The sequence below is a fragment of the Orcinus orca genome, chromosome 4 (assembly GCF_937001465.1).
Source record: "Orcinus orca chromosome 4, mOrcOrc1.1, whole genome shotgun sequence".
NCBI lineage: Eukaryota > Metazoa > Chordata > Mammalia > Artiodactyla > Delphinidae > Orcinus > Orcinus orca.
This window is the reverse complement of record NC_064562.1, coordinates 128747500-128771840: the sequence shown is the minus strand read 5'-3', so window position 1 is coordinate 128771840 and position 24341 is coordinate 128747500. Positions and strand designations below refer to the sequence as shown.

Here is a 24341-nt window from a genome sequence, read left to right as displayed (position 1 = left end):
TGATCAGCCAAGCCACTTGCCATTGCCCATGATTCCACATATGTAGTAAGCTTGGGCTTAGATATGTAGTGGGTGGTAATTCCGGAACATAGGGGAAGGGATGGAAGCAGAGTAGAGACTGGAGTCTCATGTCACAGCAGATCACACACCTGTGACTTGGGACCAATATGGGACCAGTATGGGACAGGAGGAGTAACACAACCATAGCAGTAAGTTAGAGGGAAGACTGAGAAAATCCTCTGTATCTGGTGGCCACTAGCTAACAACACAAATAATGGTTATAATGAAATAAAACCAAACATGAATTTGAGTTTCATTATTTTGGAATGCTTATCAAAGATGTGGTAGAAAAAAATTCCTAACAACTCTTCAGTGTTCATATTTGTAGATTGTTGTCACCTTAAACTCAGTTTACTTAAAATCAAAGAAAACAAACTTTGAGAAAAACAATGGGGCAGCATGCTAACATTTATGTTTCTAGCACTGATATATTTTTCTTAGTCTTAAATTTTGGAATCATCTGTAACTCATATCTCTTTAGATGCTACATTGAACCAATTCCTATCATTCTTCCCTTAAAAGGCATCTGATACTTATTCATTATGTTTTGTTTCCATCTCCGGCTTCTGACTGCAGAAACTTGTCTCACTTTTTGATTATGAACTGATATCTTAATTGAGCCTTCCCTATCTAATCAACCCTGCCTACCACTGCTAAATTCGTTTTCCTGAAAATCTATTTTCAGTACCTCATTTTTGGTCAAAAACTATTAAAAATACAAATAAAAGTTGTTTGTTAAATACCTTTAAAGAATTTTAAAAAGAAAGCCCCAAACTGAGAAAGTATTTTAGCAACACGTTTGAGGATGAGTGTTGAAACTAGGTACTATATATAAGGGATGCTTCCAACTTAGCAAAAGACAAAGTCTCCAAAGAAAAATGGGAAAACATCGTGATAATTCACAAATGAAGAAATATAAACCGACAATACACATGAAAAAAATGTGCAAGTTGATAATAATAAAAATACAAATCAAAATACAACTCACCTTTCTGCACTACCCATAGAGGGGTCCATACAGCATTGTTCTGGGTTCCTATCATAAGGTAAATGGAAATTTTCACCATGTCCAGAGCCCTTGATATTCTGCTACTGAGGGAGGAGGATGTCCACAAATTCCTTGCAGCAGGAACCCACTTAGGTGGCAAAAACCTTGACTTCCAAATGGAACAGTACATCTACAAAAAAAAAAAAGGCAGTGGCATCTACATCATAAATATGAAGAGAAACTGGGAAAAGCTTAGAAGCCTTTGCTGGCAGCTTGTGCCATTGAAAACTCAGCTGATATCGGTATCATATCCTCCAAGATTACTGGTGATAGAGCTGTGCTGAAGTTTGCTGCTGTCACTGGAGCCACTCCTACTGCTGGCCGCTTAACTCCTGGAATATTCACCAACCAAATCCAGGCAGCCTTCTGGGGGTCATGATTTCTGGTGGTTACTGATCCGAGGGTTGACCACCAGCCTCTCACAGAGGCATCTTATGTTAACCCGCCTACAGTCGCTCAGTATAACACAGACTGGCCTCTGCACTATGTGAAGGCTCTAGCAGGAAGGACAGAGACCATCCCCTATAACAACAAAGGGGCTCACTTAGTGAGTCTGATGTGGTAGATGCTGGCCAAGGAAGCTCTGCACATACGTGGCACCTTCTCCTGTGAACACCCATGGGAGGTCACACCTAATCTCTACTCCTTCAGAGGTCTGAAATAGACTGAAAAGGAAGATCAGGCTGCTTAAAAGGCTGTAACCAAGGAGGAATTTCAGGATGAATGAACTGCTCCAGCTCCCAAATTTACTGCTACTCAATCCCAGGTCCCAGGCTGGTCTGAAGGTCGGCAGGTGCTCTCTGTGCTATCCGGCAGTTCCCTACTGAAGAATGGAGAGCTCAGTCTGCCGCTGGAAGAGTGGTCTGTAGCTCCCATTGCTTGGGCCACTGACTAGATAGTGAATGGAAGCAGGTATTGCAAGAAAAGAAGTTCCCAGAGCATGATCAAGCTTCATTTTTAGCACAGGATAACCTTCCATTTCATGGCACACATATTACATTGTTAAAAAATAACAACCTGGCCTACTTGATTAAAACCATGGGAAAATAACCATGTTTATGGGGAGCAGCAACTTACCAAAAGCACCCTGGGGGCGACACACTGACCATTTTGGTGGGGGAAGGGGTCCAGTTTCAAAGTCTGACCCATAAGGCACAGGGACAAGTTGTCAAATCTTTAACTTTTTAGTTGCATCTGGAATTTATACAAAACATTAAAAATGTACATTCCCCTCTCTGTGTTTAATGTACTCTAATGATGATCAATCTGGGGGAGAGGTCCTCCTTTCAAATCACAAGTAGGATCATTTCCAAATTCAAAGAAACAGCCATCCTCTTCCGTGTCTTAACTTCAGGTGACCTGCTGAACCAGGAAGTGTTTTCCCTTCCTGTCAGTGCAGCTTCTCAGTCTCCTGTTGCTTCTGCTCTTCAGACCTCTTTAACGTGAATGTCAATTGTTTACTGCCAATTGTAGTGTCTGATACACTCAATGTCCCATTTTCTGATTCAAGTTTCAAACGATCTTCAAGGGTTTTATTCATCTGCTTCTGGTTGGTGGCAGTCTCTGAAGCTTCCGAGTTCTTCTCCTGCTTTGATCACATATAACTGGGGCTTGAGGACCATCTGCTGGTTCTCCTTGTGTCTCTCCTACTGCTTCCGCCTGGTGGAGAAGTCTGTGCTACTTCCTGACCTCTTCAACCCCATCTTTTTTACCATCTGAACTCAAAATTTTCTGCATCACTTGGTTTTCCTTCCAGTTCTTTCTCTTCCCCTTTTTCATGAAGAATCTAAGAATCTTAGTTGCTTCTTGCTTTTTTCACTAATTTTTGAAACAGGTGAATTCAAAAGCCTAAATTCTTCACTCTCTTGGTCTCCCTGAAAGTCAGCGTTCTCAAATGTAACTTTAAAACCATCGCTGGTAAGAAAGAATATTAGGAAGGCTCTTAACTTTCTTCTTCTATGTAGATTTTTGCTCCTCTTCCTCTTCCTCAGCTAAGTGCTAGCCCTTTGTTAACTTTTGGCAAATTCTTTAATTGGACTCTATGCACGAGTTTCTTCTATCTTCTGTTGGATCTTATATTTCCCATATGCTTCATAAGCAAATGGATTTATCATGCATTTCATGAGTCTTATGATAGATAGAGTCTTATAACCATGAAAAATCCAGGAATATATGCCCGGAGAAAAAATGGTTCAATAATACGTGTGAGCCTTATATTTTCAGGGGCTTTCTTGGTGGCAAATTTTTAATCATCATAAACTGTTCTTTCTGTATCCTCTCCTAATTCTTCTGTCAATTTGTCTAAGAAGGAACTCATAACCTGGGAACAGAACCCAAAACTAGATTACTGGTTTATTATAAAGGGATATAACTCTAGAACAGCCAGATGGAAGAGAGGCATAGGTCGAGGTAATGGGAAAGGGCATGGAGCTTTCATGCCATCTCCTAGGGCACCCCTTTCCCTGAATCTCCATGCTCACCAACCCGGAAGCTCCAAGGGTAGCATATTTTTGTGAACCAAAACATGAAAAATAGATGTCATATATAAAATTATACTTATGGGGAAGTGAAGCAGCATTTTTTTCTTTTTCTTTTTTTTTTTTTTTGCGGTACGCGGGCCTCTCACTGTTGTGGCCTCTCCCGTTGTGGAGCACAGGCTCCGGACGCGCAGGCTCAGCGGCCATGGCTCACGGGCCCAGCCGCTCCGCGGCATGTGGGATCTTCCCGGACCGGGGCACAAACCCGTGTCCCCTGCGTCGGCAGGCGGACTCTCAACCAGGGAAGCCCTGAAGCAGCATATTTTAAATGGGAATTGCCTCTGATAATCTAGGACATATGATTGGCTTAGAGACATCATCAGAGAGTGGTGGGAAAATTGTTTTTCTTCTTGTGTTCATTATCACTCCCAGGCTTTCAGTGACAATGAGAAAAATCAGGATAAGCTGTTCGTAAGAATTTGAGGACATCATGGCAAAAGTTAACGATAAAGTATTTCTTAAAAGTAGCAAATATATCAACATTTTCATAATGAAATCATAGGACTAAAAAAGGATGTGACTTTTAGAATGCATTCCATATGCTATGTACCTTCTTATACATTAACTTCTTGAAGCTACATATCCGTTCCGTAGGATATATATAGAAAAGAGTTTAGTCTAACTACTTTAGCAGAAATACTAAAGGAAATTAAATACCTCCTAGAAGCTCTAGGAGAGCTGGAAGAGAACCAGACTTGGATACTGCACTGACAGGGTAGAAAAACTTCCAAATAGACCTTAGACATGAAAATTACCTGAGAATTTAAAAAGCATAAAGGAAATTATTATTAATGGCATCATGAGAAACTATAAGTACATTAGAAAATATATTCAGTGTCTTCTCTCAACTTTTATACGATTTTCATGTGACTGATCTTCATCCAATTTCATGGCCATTGTAGGTACTCAAAAGCAGTGTATGTCCTTCACACTCAATTACATTAGCTTTAATTCTAATGATGTTTAAGCAAATTTTACAAATTAAAAGACACTCAACAAAATGATTTAGTTATCAGTTAACAAGCTAGAGTAGATTTATTATTTGCTCACAATTATTTGTCTCCTCCCCACCCATGCCATGCTTCCCCATTGGTAGGGAATACACCCTCTTGTTCCATTGACACTGGCTTAGCCATGAGACTTGCTTTAGTCAATGGAGTGTGAGTAGGTGTGACATACACCTGTTCAAATAGAAGCTTTAAATGCTTTGCCTGGGTTGGCTCTGTCCTATCTAAGCAGTTGTCCTCTGCCATGAGAACATCATGTCTCAGATGGTGGCTCCTCCTTTAGAATGGATACAGGTGTGAGAGGACTCATGCAGCTGGGATGAGCTCAGTGGAGCCCAGCAAAGAACAGGTTTCAAGTTACATCCACATCAATAAAAAATCTTGTGGAAAACAAATTTTGGGTTTGTTTCCTGCCAGTAGTAAAAGTTGATAATATACAGGTAAACATAATTTCTTAACATAGGGTCAAATTTAGACATTACTACATGTAAAGGGAAAAGCCCTAAGGTTAAGGTTGAATTAAATTGCTTCCACATATCATTGCTAATAATTTACTTCTCTCAGCAAAAAGAACTTACACAAAAGGAGAAGTATATTCCACAGGACACTCGGTCTAATACAAGAGAGTGTGTATATCACTTTTTATATAATATATGAACACCTTTAGAGAATTTCCTAAGTCGCCTGTTATAATTTTTACTAATCATAATCAGTTTCAGATACAAATACAAAATAAAATTGAATGTAGAATTCAGAAATAATGATAGTATGAATTTGCTTTAAAACAATGATAAAATTTCTATGAACTGAAACTTATTACTATTGCTGGGCATACTCAATTATAAGCCAAAGCTCTTTCCTCCTAAAATTTTAATCCTCAGATAAGAGGATATAGTTATCTTATATCCAAGGTCTTACAAAGTCTAGTTATGGCAGACCTTCTCTCAATTTACTAAATTTTGATTAATCAAATACAGTTTGGGAAAGAAGACACATCAGTCTGAAGCCACATATGTCAATATTAGTATTAAATGATTAACTGAATAAATTGGTGAAAAAAACAAGAAGAAACTTTAATACATATTTCTTCATTACTCTCACTGGGATGACTTCACAATTTTAAGTGTTTGATTGTAAAGGCTTCTAAAATTTACTTGAAAAGCAAAGCAGAAAGTGTGGTTATGTTTTGGAGATCATAAATGCATGTACATAGGACAATATAAAATGATGTATTAATGTTTTCTGATTGTATACTCTCAGGGTAAATTTTCCAGTGAGAATAACACATACTGATCCAACACATGTTCTATCTCAAAAAATGTGGTCTGGCAAAATTATGTTCTCTCAACAAAGAGGATTCAACAAGCAATTCTGAGGGTGATACTACTTTGTAAGATACATATGAAAAGCTTGAATAAAATATTTTAAAGAAATGTGGAAAAGCATATTTTTATATAGATAAGGTAATTATATGCGTAAATTTGAATATTTTATAACTTATTTAAGAAATTAAATATTAAAAGTTAATTTACAATTATGTATTTATAATTAAATATTAACATGGTATAGTTAGTAAAAAAGCCACAAACTTCATTTTGGACCTTATTGTTGGGAAAATGGGAGATGGCTTTATAATTTGAGTTAACTCATAGTAGGAATGCATGGTATCTAACTACTTTCTGGACCAATTCCTTTTAATATTTACTAAATAGTATTACTTAATCTCTCATCCCTTTTCCACTCAAGATTAGTTCACCCATTTAATAATCAATTAATCAGTCTAGAATGTAATTTATAAGAGGAAATGTCCATGTCTCCTAACTCCAGGAGCCTAAAGGTTAGATTGAAAGGCAGAGTTCCTATTTAATCATTCTAACATGTTTGATTATTTTCCTTTTGACGAAGAAGAAGACAGAATTCAACAGCCAAAGGGTAAGATGTCATCTCAGACTCAGATCAACCCTTTGTTAATTAAGACATTTCTCGGCCCAATTACACAAATAAGGATTCAATTACTGTCACTGGTAAAGGGAGGCAGCTTAATTGGTTTCCTTCAACCACCACAATTTAAATTGAATTTTCATTAAAACTACAGGAGGGCAGACAGCAGAAGCAAGAAGAAGTACAATCCTGCAGCCTGTGGAATGAAAACCACATTCACAGAAAGATAGACAAAATGAAAAGCCAGAGGTCTATGTATCAGATGACAGAACAAGATAAAATGCAGAAAAACAACTAAATGAAATGGAGATAGGCAACCTTCCAGAAAAAGAATTCAGAATAATGAGAGTGAAGATGATCCAGGACCTCGGATAAAGAATGGAGAAAAAGAGTGAGAAGATGCAAGAAATGTTTAACAAAGACCTACAAGAATTAAAGCACAAACATGTAGAAGAATTAAAGAACAAACAAACAGGATGAAAAATACAATACCTGAAATGAAAAATACACTAGAAGGAATCAATAGCAGAATAACTGAGGCAGAAGAACAGATAAGTGACCTGGAAGACAGAATGGTGGAATTCACTGCTGCGGAACAGAATAAGAAAAAAGAAATGAAAACAGCCTAAGAGACTTCTGGGACAACATTAAATGCACCAACGTTCGCATTATAGGGGTCCCAGAAGAAGAAGAGAGAGATAAAGGACCGAATAAAATATTTGAAGAGATTATAGTTGAAAACTTCCCTAACATGGGAAAGAAAATAGTCACCCAAGTCCAGGAAATGCAGAGTCCTAGGCAGGATAAACCCAAGGAGAAACATGCTGAGACACATAGTAATCAAATTGACAAAGATTAAAGACAAAGAAAAATTATTAAAAGCAACAAGGGAAAAATGGCAAATAACATATGAGGGAACTCCCATAAGGTTAACAGCTGATTTCTCTGCAGAAACTCTACAAGCCAGAAGGGAGTGTCATGATATATTTAAAGTGATGAAAGGGAAGAATCTACAACCAACATTACTCTAGCCAGCAAGGATTCCTTTCAGATTCAACAGAGAATTCAAAAGCTTACAAAACAGCAAAAGCTAAGAGAATTCAGCACCACCAAACCAGCTCTACAACAAATGCTAAAGGAACTTCTCTAAGTGGGAAACACAAGAGAAGAAAATGACCTACAAAAACAATACCAAAACAATTAACAAAATGGTAATAGGAACATACATACCAATAATTACCTTAAATGTAAATGGATTAAATGCTCCAATCAAAAGACATAGACCCGGGCTTCCCTGGTGGTGCAGTGGTTGGGAGTCTGCCTGCCGATGCAGGGGACGTGGGTTCATGCCCTGGTCCGGGAGGATCCCACGTGCCGCGGAGGGGCTGGGCCCGTGAGCCATGGCCACTGAGCCTGTGCTCCGCAACGGAAGAGGCCACAACGGTGAGAGGCCCACGTACCACAAAAAAAAAAAAAAAAAAAAAAAGACATAGACCCGCTGAATGGATACAAAAACAAGACCCATATATATGCTGTCTACAAGAGACCCACTTCAGACCTAGGGACACATACAGACTGAAAGTGAGGGGATCGAAAAAGATATTCCATGCAAAAGGAAATCAAAAGAAAGCTGGAGCAGCAATACTCATATCAGATAAAATAGGCTTTAAAATAAAGAATGTTAGAAGAGACAAGGAAGGACACTACATAATGATCAAGGGATCAATCCAAGAAGAAGATATAACAATTATAAATATATACACACCCAACATAGGACCACCTCAATACATAATACAAATGTTAACAGCTATAAAAGAGGAAATCGATGATAACACAATAATAGGGGGAACTTTAACACCCCACTTACACCAATGGACTGATCATCCACACAGAAAATTAGTAAGGAAACACAAGCTTTAAATGACACAATAAACCACATAGATTTAATTGATATTTATAGGACATTCCATCCAAAAACAGCAGATTACCCTTTCTTCTCAAATGCACACAGAATATTCTCCAGGATAGATCACATCTTGTGTCACAAATCAAGCCTTGGTAAATTTAAGAAAACTGAAATGACATCAAGCATCTTTTCTGAGCACAACTCTATGAGATTAGAAATAAATTACAGGGGAAAAAAACACAGACACATGGAGGCTAAACAATACAATGCTAAATAACCAAGAGATCACTGAGGAAATCAAAGAGGAAATAAAAAAATACCTAGAAACAAATGACAATGAAAACATGACGATCAAAATCTATGAGATGCAGCAAAAGCAGTTCTAAGAGGGAAGCTTATAGCAATACAATCCTACCTCAAGAAAAAAGAAAAATTTCAAATAAACAGTCTAACCTTACACCTAAAGGAACTAGAGAAAAAGAACAAACAAAACCCAAAGTTAGTACAAGGAAAGAAATCATAAAGATCAGAGCAGAAATAAATGAAATAGATACAAAAAAAACAATAGCAAAGATCAAGAAAACTAAAAGCTGGTTCTTTGAGAAGATAAACAAAATTGATAAACCATTAGCCAGACTCAAGAAAAAGGGGGAGAGGATACCACTCAATAATATTAGAAATCAAAAAGGAGAAGTTACAATGGACACCACAGAAATACAAAGCATCATAAGAGATTACTACAAGCAACTCTATGCCAATAAAATGGACAACCTGGATGAAATGGACAAATTCTTAGAAAGGTATAATCTTCCAAGCCTGAGCCATGAAGAAATAGAAAATATGAACAGATGAATCACAAGTAATGAAATTGAAACTGTGACTAAATATCTTCCAACAAACAAAAGTCCAGGACCAGATGGCTTCACAGATGAATTCTATCAAACATTTAGAGAAGAGCTAACAATCATCCTTCCCAAATTCTTCCAAAAAATTGCAGAGGAACACTCCCAAACTCATTCTACGAGGCCACCATCACCCTGCTACCAAAACCAGACAAAGATAATACAAAAGAAGAAAATTACAGACCAGTATCACTGATGAATATAGATGCAAAAATCCTCAACCAAATACTAGCAAACAGACTCCAACAACACATCAAAAGGGTTGTACACCATGATCAAGTGTGTTTTACCCCAGGGTTGCAAGGATTCTTCAATAACACAGGAACACAACCCCACCCATTAGCAGAGAGGTGGCCTAAAATCATAATAAGGTCACAGACACCCAAAACATACCACCAAATGTGGTCCTCCCACCAGAAAGACAAGATCCGGCCTCATCCATCAGAACACAGGCACCAGTCCCCTCCACCAGAAGCCTACACAAACCACTGAACAAACCTTACCCACGGAGGGCAGACACCAAAAACAACAGGAACTACAAACATGCACCTGTGAAAAGGAGAAACCAAACACAGTGAGTTAAGCAAAATGAGAAGACACAGAAACACACAGCAGATGAAAGAGAAAGATAAAAAACCCACCAGACCAAACAAATGAAGAGGAAATAGGCAGTCGACCGGAAAAAGAATTCAGAGTAATGATAGCAAAGGTGATCTAAAATCTTGGAAATAGAGTGGAGAAAATAGAAGAAATGATTAACAAGGACCTAGAAGAACTGAAGAGCAAACAAACAATGATGAACAACACAATAAATGAAATTAAAAATTCTCTAGAAGGAATCAATAGCTGAATAACTGAGGCAGAAGAACGGATAAGGGACCTGGAAGATAAAATAGTGGAAATAACTACCGCAGAGCAGAAGACAGAAGAAAAGAATGAAAAGAATTGAGAAGAGCCTCAGAACCTCTGGGACAATATTAACTAAACCAATGTTCGAATAATAGGGGTCCCTGAAGAAAAGGAGAAATAGAAAGGGAGTCAGAAAATATTTGAAGTGATTATAGTTGAAAACTATAGTTGAAAACTATAGTTGAAAACTTCCTTAATACAGGAAAGTCAATCAAGTCCAGGAAGAACAGAGGGTCCCATACAGGATAAATCCAAGGAGAAACATGCCAAAACACATATTAATTAAACTATCAAAAATTAAATACAAAGAAAAATATTAAAAGCAGAAAGGGGAAAACAACAAATAACATACAAGGGAATCCCCATAAGGTTAACAGCTGATCTTTCAGCAGAAACTCTGCAAACCAGAAGGGAGTGGCAGGACATATTTAAAGTGATGAAAGGGAAAAAGCTACAATCAAGACTACTCTACAGAGCAGGGATCTTATTCAGATCGACGAGAAATTAAAAACTTTACAGAGAGCAAAAGCAAAGGAAATTCAGCACCACGAAACCAGCTTGAAAACAAATGCTAAAGGAACTCCTCTAGGCAGGAAACACAAGAGAAGGAAAAGACCTGCAATAACAAACCCAAAACAATTAAGAAAAAGGTAATAGGAACATACATATCAATAACTACCTTAATTATAAATGGATTAAATGCTCCAACCAAAAGACACAGGCGGCTGAATGGATACAAAAACAAGACCCTTATATATGCTGTCTAAAAGAGACCTACTTCAGACCTAGGGACACATACAGACTGAAAACGAGGGAATGGAAAAAGATATTCCATGCAAAAGGAAATCAAAAGAAAGCTGGAGTACAGTTCTCATATCATTCAAAATAGACTTTAAAATAAAGACTATTGCAAGAGACAAAGAAGGACACTACATAATGATCAAGGGATTAATCCAAGAAGAAGATATAACAATTGTAAAAGTTTATGCACCCAACATAGGAGCATCTCAATACATAAGACAAATGCTAACAGCCATAAAAGGGGAAATAGACAGTAACACAATCATGGTAGGGGACTTTAACACCCCATTTTCATGAATGGACAGATCATCCAAAATGAAAATAAATAAGGAAACACAAGCTTTAAATGATACATTAAAAAATATGGACTTAATTCATATTCATAGGACATTCCATTCAAAAACAGTAGATTACACTTTCTTCTCAAGTGCTCATGGAACACTTTCCAGGATAGATCATATCTTGTGTCACAAATCAAGCCTTGGTAAATTTAAGAAAATTGAAATCGTATCAAGTATCTTTTCCAACTACAATGCTTTGAGATTAGATATCAATTACAGGAAAAAATCTCTAAAAAATACAAACAAATGGAGTCGAAATAATACACTACTAAATAACCAAGAGATCACTGAAGAAATCAAATAGGAAATCAAAAAAACACCTAGAAACAAATGACAATGAAAACACAATGACCCCAAACCTATGGCATGCAGCAGAAGTACTTCTAAGAAGGAAGTTTATAGCAATACAATCCTACCTCAAAAAAAAGAAAAATCTCAAATAAACAATCTAACCTTACAACTAAAGGAACTAGAGAAAAAGAACAAACAAAACCCAAAGTTAGTACAAGGAAAGAAATCATAAATATCAGAGCAGAATTAAATGAAATAGAAACAAAGAAAATGATAGCAAAGATCAATAAAACTAAAAGCTGGTTCTTTGAGAAGACAAACAAAATTGAAAAATCATTAGCCAGACTCATCAAGAAAAAAAGGGAGAAGACTCAAATCAATAGAATTAGAAATGAAAAAGGAGAAGTAACAACTGACACTGCAAAAATAGAAAGGATCATGAGAGATTACTATAAGCAACTCTATGCCAATAAAATGGACAACCTGGAAGAAATACACAACCTTCTGAGACTGAACCAGGAAGAAATAGAAAATATACACAGACCAATCACAAGCACTGAAATTGAGACTGTGATTAAAAATCTTCCAACAAACAAAAGCCCAGGACCACATCGCTTCACAGGCGAATTCTATCAAACATTTAGAGAAGAGCTAACACCTATCCATCTCAAACTCTTCCAAAATATAGCAGAGGGAGGAAGACTCGCAAACTCATTCTATGAGGCCACCATCACCCTGATACCAAAACCAGACAAAGATGTCACAACGAAAGACAACTACAGGCCAATATCACTGATGAACATAGATGCAAACATCCTCAACAACATACTAGCAAACAAAATCCAACAGCACATTAAAAGGATCATACATCATGATCAAGTGGGGTTTATCCCAGGAATTCAAGGATTCTTCAATAACACAAATCAATAAATGTGATAAACCATATTAACAAATTGAAGGAGAAAAACCAAACGATCATCTCAATAGGTGTAGAAAAAGCTTTTGACAAAATTCAACACCCATTTATGATAAAAACTCTGCAGAAAGTAGGCAAAGAGGGAACATACCTCAACATAATAAAGGCCATATATGACAAACCCACAGCCAACATCATTCTCAATGGTGAAAAACTGAAACCATTTCCTCTAAGATCAGGAAGAAGAAAAGGTTGCCCACTCTCACCACTATTATTATTCAATATAATTTTGGCAGTTTTAGCCACAGAATTCAGAGAAGAAAAAGAAATAAAAGGAACCAAATTGGAAAAGAATAAATAAAGCTGTTATTGTTTGCAGATGACATGACACTATACATAGAGAATCCTAAAGATGCTACCAGAAAACTGCTAGAGCTAATCAATGAATTTGGTAAAGTAGAAGGATACAAAATTAATGCACAGAAATCTCTGGCATTCCTACACACTAATGATGAAAAATCTGAAAGAGAAATTAAGGAAACACTCCCATTTACCATTGCAACAAAAAGAATAAAATACCTAGGAATAAACCTACCTAAGGAGACAAAAGACCTGTATTCAGAAAACTATAAGACACTGATGAAAGAAATTAAAGATGATACAAAGAGATGGAGAGATATACCATGTTCTTGGATGGGAAGAATCAACATTGTGAAAATGACTCTACTACCCAAAGCAGTCTACAGATTCAATGCAATCCCTATCAAACTACCACTGGCATTGTTCACTGAACTAGAACAAAAAATTTCACAATTTCTATGGAACACAAAGACCCTGAATAGCCAAAGCAATCTTGAGAACGAAAAATGGAGCTGGAGGAATCAGGCTCCTTGACTTCAGACTATACTACAAAGCTACAGTAATGAAGACAGTAGAGTACCGGCACAAAAACCAGAAAGATAGATCAATGGAACAGGATAAAAAGCCCAGAGATAAACCCACGCACATATGGACACCTTATCTTTGATAAAGGAGGCAAGAATATATAGTGGAGAAAAGACAGCCTCTTCAATAAGTGGTGCTGGGAAAACTGGGCAGCTACATGTAAAAGTATGAAATTAGAACACTCCCTAACACCATACACAAAAATAAACTCAAAATGGATTAAGGTCCTAAATCTAAGGTCAGACACTATCAAATTCTTAGAGGAAAACATAGGTAGAACACTCTACGACATAAATCACAGCAAGATCCTTTTTGACCCATCTCCTAGAGAAATGGAAATAAAAACAAAAATAAACAAATGGGACCTAATAAAATTTCAAAGCTTTTGCACAGCAATGGAAACTATAAGCAAGACAAAAAGACAACTTTCAGTTTGGGAGAAAATATTTGCAAATGAATCAACTGACAAAGGATTAATCTCCAAAATATATAAACAGATCATGCAGTTCAATATTAAAAAAAACTAACGACCCAGTCAAAACATGGGCAGAAGACCTAAATGGACCTTTCTCCTAAGAAGACATACAGATGGCCAAGAGGCACATGTAAAGCTGCTCAACATCACTAATTATTAGAGAAATGGAAATCAAAAATACAATGAGGTATCACCTCACACCAGTTAGAATGGGCATCATCAGAAAATCTACAAACAACAAATGCTGAAGAGGGTGTGGAGAAAAGGGAACCCTCTTGCACTGTTTGTGGAAATGTAAATTGATACAGCCATTATGGAGAACAGTATGGAAGTTCCTAAAAAAACTAAAAATAGAACTACAATATGACCCAGCAATCCCAGTACTGGGCAGATACCCAGAGAAAACCATAATTCAAAAAGGCACATGCACCCCAATGTTCATTGCAGTACAATTTACAATAGCCAGGTCATGGAAGCAACCTAAATGCCCATTGACAGAAGAATGGATAAAGAAGATGTGGTACATATATACAATGGAATATTACTCAGCCATAAAAAGGAATGAAATTGGGTCATTTGTAGAGATGTGAATGGACTGTCACACAGAGTGAAGTAAGTCAGAAAGAGAAAAACAAGTATCATATATTAATGCATGTATATGGAATCTAGAAAAATGGTACAAATGAACCAGTTTGCAAGGCAGAAATAGAGACACAGATGTAGAGTATGAAAGTATGGACACCAAGGGGGGAAAGTGGAGGCAGGCAGCAGTGCTAATGGTGGGATGAATTCGGAGGTTGGGATTGACATATATACACTAATATGTATAAAATAGATAACTAATAAGAAACTGCTGTATAAAAAATAAATAAAAATTTTAAAAAGAGACAAAAAACAAACAAAAAAACAAAAGCAAGCAAAAAAAAAAAAATTCATGCCAAGTTCAGCTTACTGATTAATTACCAATTGTAATACTATATGTACTTAAGTGTGCATATAAAAAAAAACTACAAAGGCACATTTCTTAAAAAATGGCCCAAAAGGCTATATAATCCTCTTTTGGGATCTTTTTCCCCATAGTTCTAAAGTTCCAAAATTATAGGTTGACTTTTACTATTAAGTGAAAATACACAAATACTTTCCTATTGACCTGTGAGTAGATTAATACGAGTCTATGTGGCTTAATCCTTCCAGAATAACATTTGGTAGGACTATCAATGTTATACTAGGAAATTAAACCCACGTTCTCTCCAGGAAAACATGGAAGAAATATGATAATCCAACGATTCTCTTGGAGCCTACTTGCAAAATTTTAATTTTGACCCCTTCAGACTAGCTTGATCCCATACTAGATTTAAAAGACTAGACTTTTTAAAAAGTGCTTGTATTTTTGGACAATTCGATCTAAAAACATTATGAAAATTGAATATGTTTGTAAATTTTATTGGCTTCTACTCCCACTTCTGATCTCTTTTGCTGAGCAACCAGTTCTTATGCCAAACTAATCGTCCCCAACTAATCCCTTGTTTCTTCACACTCTAGAAGATGTGTCATACATGCTTGGCAAATCTGCTCTAGAGCTTTGCTCTTTGAAGCGTAGTCTGTGGTCACACATGGCTCACAGAGGAACAGACTAGAAATGAAGACTCTCAGGCTCCACCTCAGACCTACTGTATCAGAATTCGCACTTTTAAGAGTAACCCTAGATGGCTGGTTTGCACTTTAAAGGTTGAAGAAAACTCCTCTTAGGATCTCTTTGTAATTACTCTTTGGAACAACAGTTCTCAGCCTTAGTTGCACATTAGAATCACCTGGGGAACTTTCAAAATTCCTAGTCCTGTTGCCCAGGGCACACACTTGTCTATAGCAGAATCACTGGACATGGTCCAGGTATCAGTATATTTTAATGATCCCCTGATGATTCCAATGTGCAATCAAGATTCAGACTCTTTAGAGTGAATCAGAATCACCTGGTGATATTCTCAAAACACAGATTCTGGCCCTCAAAGGCCCCGAATTCCTGATTTAGTAGGTAATGGGTGGGATCTAAGATGTACCTTGAACAAGTTCCAAGTTGCTGTTGCTGCTACTCAGGTAGCCATGCTTTGAGAAATACGAAATTAGAGGATGTGACTCAGAGGGGAAAATTTCAAAAACTGTTGCCTAGGAAAAAGTATTACTCCCTCTCCAGCCTATCTCCTGCTATTCCTTATAAATAAATTGATGAATTCAATATTTATGAGCCTTCTGACACCCTGAACTTCTTTACTCTGAAACCCATATCTTTACTGTTCTTCAGAAACCCAATCACCGAGCCGCATCATGGCTATTTTTTTCAGCACCCAGAACAGTTCCACCAAAAAAAAGTCAGACTTCATACTAGATAGATACACTTGAACACAACCCAAGAAATACTGACAGCATATTCTTCTTTCCGGATTTTTTCATCCCAATAAATGACATCACCGTTTACCTCAACTATGTGATCTATTATGTCCCAGAGACATCTTTGATTCTCTTTTCTCTTTTACATTATGTCCAATATGCCAACAAGTTCTACTGATCATTTCCCTGTAACACCCTTAATCATATCTTCTCTTTTCCCTATTTACCGAGAGCAATCATCTTAGTCTCTGTTTCCTCACAGATGGTTGTGTCTTTCCCTATCCTCATCCACTCAGGCACCAACTGAATTGTTAAAATACAAACTGCTTGTCACACACAAATCTTGCTTCCACAATTTAAAAGTGCCAATATTTCTCCATTACACATAAAATAAAATCCAAAATAAATAAGGCATTCGGAATACTTCCACAATCTTATCTTCTCCCTCAGTATACCTTTCCAATCTATCTCCCACAACTTTTCTTCATAAGCCTGCTGAATTTCCAAACCCACTGAATCTCTCATGATTCCATAAACATGCTATTTCTTTCCATTATTTTACATATATATATATATCAAATAGGATATGTAATATATATTCTATGTAGTTCTGTATAATTCTATAATATATAACTAGAAACTGACTCTTCACTGTTGTTTTAAAATACAATTCAGTCTTTAAGACTCAGGTCTCATATTTCCTCAAATTCAAAGTCTTCCTCAATACCCTTGAGTAGAAAAATAACTTATTCCATTTTACCATTTAGTATTTTCCTATTGATAGTTTTACATCAATATGTCTTTCTGTATTCACAATAGCGTCCCTCACAGCATTTAGCAATATCTGGCTCTCAAAAAAATTGTTGCATTTGTTATTACATAAATGGCAGAATTATCATCAAATAGTAATTCTCTGCCCTTCAATATTGTTACCTTGCCCCACTTCAAACATATACCAAAAAAGATAGACTCAGGCAAAATTCTCCCTTTACTGTAGATACGGAATTCTTTTCCATTAGTTCATATGGATTAGATGATCCTGACGATGCCATTAGCAGTTACCGCAGTTCTCTAAAAGTATAAGTTCAAAGTCATCAATCAGGTTTCCAAAGCCATATTTTAGCCCATTCCTATAATAAGAAAAGAACTGGGGTAGGAAAATGATGGGGAAAACTTTTTTCTCACTAGGTAAAACTATATTCCTGCCACTATGAAGCTAATAAAAACGACCATTTATTTTCTGTCAATTTCAAATACAGCACTTTCACATACATTTTTATACCAACATCGAGATAGAGAGAAAATTTTCCTGTCTTTCCAGTTAAGCAAACTGAGACACAGGGAAACTAAATAATTTCCATGTCATATAATTAGTGACAGGTTTAAGATATAGCTAGTAGTCTGCTTTTTAACACACCAGAAGACTTTACAGCCAATAGCTGCTTTCCATTTCAATTACATGTGCAGTCCAGAGCATGCCGAGAGCGTGACAAATGACATGATGTTTGTTATACTATTGAAGTCCAGAACTGGAGGACAAAACTACAGAATTAAACTAAAACCAACTTCATAGAAAGATATTAAACTAGCAAATATTTACACGTTCTAAATTTACAAACTACTAATAGCAATTTAGTAACTGAATTATGCATTTAATATTACTAAATAGTAATTTGGTAGACAAATATATTTCAAGAAGAATAAGTGAATCTTACTTCTTAAAAGGATCATTTGAATGTCATCATGAGTCAGAGTAAGAGAAAGACAACACCTTAACTAGTTCAGAAGTTACCCAGCTAATACTGTGATGTAATCACATAAATTAATTCAGAAACAACCAAATTATTCAGAAGATGAGAGGTAAGAATATAAAATATATATAGACAGCTTCATTAAATTTATTATATCCTTCCCTGCCTTAATAAAGACAGTAGATTAAATGTAGTTAAGAATTTACTTGATGACTCAGGGTAATTATTTTATAATTACAGTTCTGTACTACAGTATGGAAACATTCCTTCCCCTCCCCCATCCTTGACTTGGTACTATGTGTAAGCCGTATCTTGCTTTTTGCCAAAAATTCTGGCAGCCATCTATGTTGTCCTCATTGCTCCTATGTCTTTTCCTCTTTGACCTGGCACTTGTTATTGCTGTCAGACTTTTTTTTGTTTCTTTGTTATTCCATGGCTCATTTCTATTCTCCAGTTGTAAGTTAGGATGGATTTGAGGATTATCAGGAGATTTCAGAAAACCAAACCATAAAACTATCAGAAAAATGCTGTCAAATACAGAAATTTGTTCTTTTCATTTTCACTTGAGAAAATAGTATGGGGACAAAAACCCAGTAAAAGACCAGGATCTGTCCCAGTAAAACAAGGAAGGTCAGTCATGCTGGAAGTAGAATCACAAAGGGACCCTGATCTGACGTACAAAAAGCCATCCTGTACTATTCCGAGTATCTTGGACATGGGGAAATAAATGTGACCTTGTAGGTTATTGAGACCTGAGAATTGCCCTATTGAAGAAAGAAAGCAGACTTTAGAGCCTGAGACCAACCCTAAATTTAGGGGTGACTTTTTTAAGGAGCCACTCTCTTTGAAAAGATAAGGATTGTATTCCAGATGAAAGCAAGTCTAGCAAGTCAGTCAGCCCATGCAGGATCTTTTAGAGGTTATAACACGTTTCCTTGCACATCAGCATCCAGTCTTGGGTTTCCTGTCCATCTCCCATATCAGTATTTCAGATTCAAATTCCCTCTGATGAGCATGAAACTTTCACTGAGTCTGTAACCTTTGTTCTTGGTTCAGTTATGAGAAATCATGGCAGAGGGCAGTAAAGAGAAGTGGGACTTTCCCTATACGACAGTCACAGTAATAATGGGAGGATAGTGGCACTGGTGTTTTGAGAGGTTAATCACAGTGAAGCACCCAGACAGCCCTGAGAGTGGCAGGGAGAAGAAGGCAGTGTGGAGAAGCAACTGCCACTTGGTTTGAACGGCATGTGTGAAATACGCTTTTTTTACTTCTTACTATACCACAGAAAGATGACCCTTAAATAGGAGAGGTCACAAGTTACAATTTGAATGATAATAAATAGACTTTATAACTACTGTTTATTTCATTAATTTCACTTACAGTGCTTTCCTGATTTGTTCAAGATCATTTCAGAAGTCTGAGGTTGCTGTAAAGCGCTTATTAGTTTAGTGGTCACTTTAGGCACCAGTATCGTCACGTACGTTTGCCAAAGCTAAGTAAAAGATAAAAATCTCGGGGTGCTCTGGAAAGTGAGTGTGTGCTGCCCTGGATCCACACAGTTAATAACCACACACATACACACACACACACACAAACATGGACTCCAGAAAGAAAGAAAGAGTACGCAGTCTGCGCTGTAAATCATTTTCCTATTTTTGTAATATGCACATTTAGATATTTTGCTGCTCTAAATTATCCTTATCTGTTAAAGGCATACATCATGTTCTTCTCAAGCAAGTTGTTGTAAGAAATACTTAAATGTCTGAGGTGGATTACAGTACATTACAGGTATATTTTAAGATCATATTTTTCTTTGGGAGCTTTCACACTCTATTAGAGAAGGTGCTATTAATCATTAACTAGGATGAATTGAAGAGCCATATTGAAATTGCAACACAAGGATTAGTTCTCTACTGGAAATTAGAAGATAGAGTAAGAATTTGTAATTAATCAGCCCCCAATTTTTGGTATCTCTGAATATGTATCTTTCTGAACCAAACTTCAGAATGGAGTGTTGCTGTTTTGTGTCAATAGCTGTGCTGTCTAATATTGGTAGCCACTAACCATATGTGGACATTTGAATACAAGTTTAAGTTAACTGCAGTTAAATAAAATAAAAATTGTGTCCCTCAGTTACACTAACCATGTTTCAGGTGCCCAACAGTCATGTTTGGCCTAGTGGCTACCATATTGAATACAGATGCAGAACATGTCCATCATCTCAGGAAGTTCTATTGAATAGTGCTGGTGTATAGGATGATTTTCCTTTTTTCCTTCTACATTACCCAGGTACACATTAAAATGTAAGCCATTATGCCAACATTTGAGAATGGCATACCCCAATACGCTGGCTAGCTAAAATGGAAGACAGTTTAGTGATACAAACACATCTTTTTTTCCACCTTTTCTTTCCTGGACTTAAGATACAGTAAGGTTTAAATGCTTTCAGAATTTGTTCAGTCCTCACGGTTAGCTAGGTTGAGTATACCCTTGAAAAAGGAAATCCAGTTGCTGATTTTCCGCATACACTGGGATATTATTTCTTGGATTCAGCCTTGGGGAATGATAATATACAATTTGGGAAATAAAATGAAAGAAAACTGCAGTCCCCTCCCCTTCCAGGTAACAGGAGAGCAGAGAGACATATACTTGTTTATGGACCATCAAATAGTTCCATGAATTAAAGATCCTTGCACTAAATTCAGGTCTCTTCTGTGAATTCCCAACGGGTATTAAATTTAAATACCTCTCAGGTTCTCACCATAAGGCCATTAGGACAAACATAAGATCTCTGTTGGTATAATTTCCTTTCTCTTCCTCCAGGCAACTGTATTTTGAAAAGGTAATCAAGATTAGGAATTGCCTTCATTCAGGCAGAGATGGGATTTAGTTAAATAGGTATAACCGATTAAGAAATGCTCTATGTATTTGAAGATGAGAAATCTACTAACTGGTCTGAGGCATCACAGTAATGTAATGGATGGTGGACAGACAGGTTCTAGTCTGAGTACCAGCCTATTATAGCCACAGAGATGTTGAGATTTTGTGGAGTCTCAGAGTGAGCAAAAAACCACCAAGACTTAGCAGGTTTCTAGGGAGATGTTGAAAAAAAGAAATACACCAGAGGTTTAGCTGTGGATTAGTTGTGCCTTGAGCACTCAACAGTCAGGATTTCTGTCAAGATTTGAAAACAATGCCATCTGATAGTCATTAGCTTGAATTATCAGCAGGTCTTGGAAGCTTTGAACTTCCTGGTGATTATGTGCCCTTTATCCAGTCTTTTGCCACCATATGTGCTTTTTTTAGTCAGAGTATGTTACATTAACTGGTTTCAGAAGTCTGAGTGACCCGAATATACAACTCTAATGTCTCAAAGAAAGAACATAGGACTGTAATTGAATAATGCCATGTTGCATACTTGAATACTATGAATATTATGAATACTATGCAGTTACGATTTGACATATGGTTAATATGGTGTGTCTGGATGAGTTACTTAAATATGGTCAAGAACTTAAAAGGAACCCATCCATACAAATCACAATTACTGCTCCTGCTGATAGATTATCTGGGAGGAAATAAAAGGATATCTTAGGGAAGCCAGCTCTGGTGAATCTGTGGCAGAGACCCTGCCTCATATGACCTCTCAGACTGCCTAACATATTGACATCACTTCATGATGATGCTACCAAGTAGAACTTTACCTGGTCCCAAAGAAACTTTTCTTTTTTATCACAGAAAATCTTCTGAGAAGGGTAAAATGCCCAGTACAATAAGCTAGTAAAAATTACTTCAACTAGATTGTTCTTGTACAAAGACCTTGCCCATATCATCTAAACAATGGGTGGGAAATTAGTTGGAAAACTAATTTGTAGCAAGAGCATTTTATTTATTCTGTTGCTCAGAATAGGGAGGTTCTGGGGTATAACTTAGGAGACAGTGACCGGGAGTTGCTGTAGGATTGCTTAGCATATACCATATCTGTGATTTAGCAGGCCCAGAGACCCTGTGAGTTAGCTCAGGGAATCAAGGAATAGAGGGAAGCAGATTGTCTTGCAAAACAGCCCAACATGTGCTAATATTAGTAAGCACCTTAATCACTTAGCTTTAAAAAAAAAGAGAGATCCCTATTTAGTGGGAAAAGAACAAACCCATCCTTATATACCATATATATAAGGCCAGTCCATATACTCTATATTTAAACATGTAAAAGTTATAAATTAGAATAACAAATTGTTAAATCAAATTGTTCCCTGTAGACAATTAAATCTTCACAATTAAATTTTTTTAATGTAAATAAAATCCTTGTTTTTATATTATTGAAAGTTGGCACAAGAAAATCAAAGACAACTAAATCTTTTTTTTGCCCACCTTTTGATGTTCTACTGATGAGCCGACAATGTTTGAATAATAAATGGAACATTGATAATTTATAAATGATTTTGTATTTAGCTCATAAGATTTATTTCTTATCTTACATACATCAAAATCACTATTCTGGGATAAAGAAGATGTGGTGTGTGTGTATATATATATATATATATATATATATATATATATATACACACACATATACACACAATGGAATACTATTCATCCATTAGAAAGAATGAAATAATGCCATTTGCAGCAACATGGATAGAACGAGAGTTTACCATACTAAGTGAAGTCAGAAAGAGAACGACAAATACCATATGATATCACTTATATGTGGAATCTAAAATATGACACAAATGAACTTATTAACGAAATAGACTCACAGACATAAAGAACAGACTTATGGTTGCTAAGGAAGAGGAGAGGTGGGGGAGGGATGGATTGGGAGTTTGGGATTAGCAGATGCAAATAATTATAAAATGGATAAACAACAAGGTCCTACTATACAGCAAAGGGAACTATATTCAATATCCTATGATAAACCATAATGGAAAAGAACAGGTAATAGAATACATATACTCTATTATATATATAATTGAATCACTTTGCTGTATACCAGAAAGTAACACAACATTGTACATCAACTATACTTCAATAAAAAATAAATTAAAAACAGTTCCTCTTTTCCAGCTGCAAAAAAACCCCATCATTATTCTGTAATAATCAAGATATGCACATAACTTTTTGGCCCTGTGGTAGGCAGAATTCTAAGGTTGGCCCTACAACGTATCCTAGCCCCTAGTGTACCCGGGACTCCCATTTATTGCATTCAACCAAGGGCTAATCTAGCTTTGCTGTGAAGGTATTTTGCAAATGTAATTAAGATCTAGAATCAGTTTACCTTAAAATAGATTCTTTTTTTTTTCAGACTAAAATCTAACTTTATTTATACATTTTCAATTAAAATAGAATAGGCATAAACCAAAGAGAAGGAAAAACAAATCAGGATGAAGTGTCACTGTCATTCTGTTTGCAGGGAGGGGTCAGGAAATGGAACAAATGAGCAGGATAGCATTCTAAGACATCCCAGAGCAGCTAGGTTACATGTAAGTGCCAAAACCAGGTATTATCCCACTTAATCTACACATGAAAAAGAAGTCAAAGTTTATCCTATTTAGTACAAGAATTTTTACATTACATATATAGTGATTCATTTCTCAGAAAGTGACACCAGTAACTTTTAGAGGAAAAGTTTCCATTACACAAGGACTAGAAAATCTCAAATGCAACTAAGCAGCTGTGCTATTGCTCAATATGTACCGTTACACTGCTCTGGGCTAGTGTCCGTTTCAGTTTAACAGAGAACTGCATTTGGGGTTTTAGAAAGGCAGCAATAGTTTGGCTTTTATTCTAGATGCTTAATGTTGTTTGTTAAGGTGACAGTCCAAGCATATTAAGTAAAGGTAGTTAAAACGTAATGATAGTCAATATAGTCTCTTGCAGCCTACATACACTGTATAATAATGCTTACATGGAATGAAACCAGTGTTACTTAATTGGTGTTTTATACAAACAGAACTGAAAGAAAAAAGTAATCATTCTAAATGTACTATGGTAACAGTAAAAATGCACATATACCATAGAACTAAAGTGATATGAACAGCACTACCTGATACCCAGGATCGAAGGTGACTGGTTCCAACAAAGCTGAGTCTGTATCAGTCATCCTAATGACACGGGTTGTAA

At 36.5% G+C, this 24341-nt stretch overlaps 2 pseudogenes; one reads left to right on the top strand and one right to left on the bottom strand.

Moving 5' to 3' along the window:
* The first annotated feature begins 1125 nt into the window (after positions 1 to 1125).
* On the top strand, positions 1126 to 2003 carry LOC101290004 (40S ribosomal protein SA-like; annotated as a pseudogene).
* Positions 2004 to 2423: 420 nt separating this feature from the next.
* On the bottom strand, positions 2424 to 24321 carry LOC101272222 (nucleolar protein 10-like; annotated as a pseudogene).
* Positions 24322 to 24341: the final 20 nt, after the last annotated feature.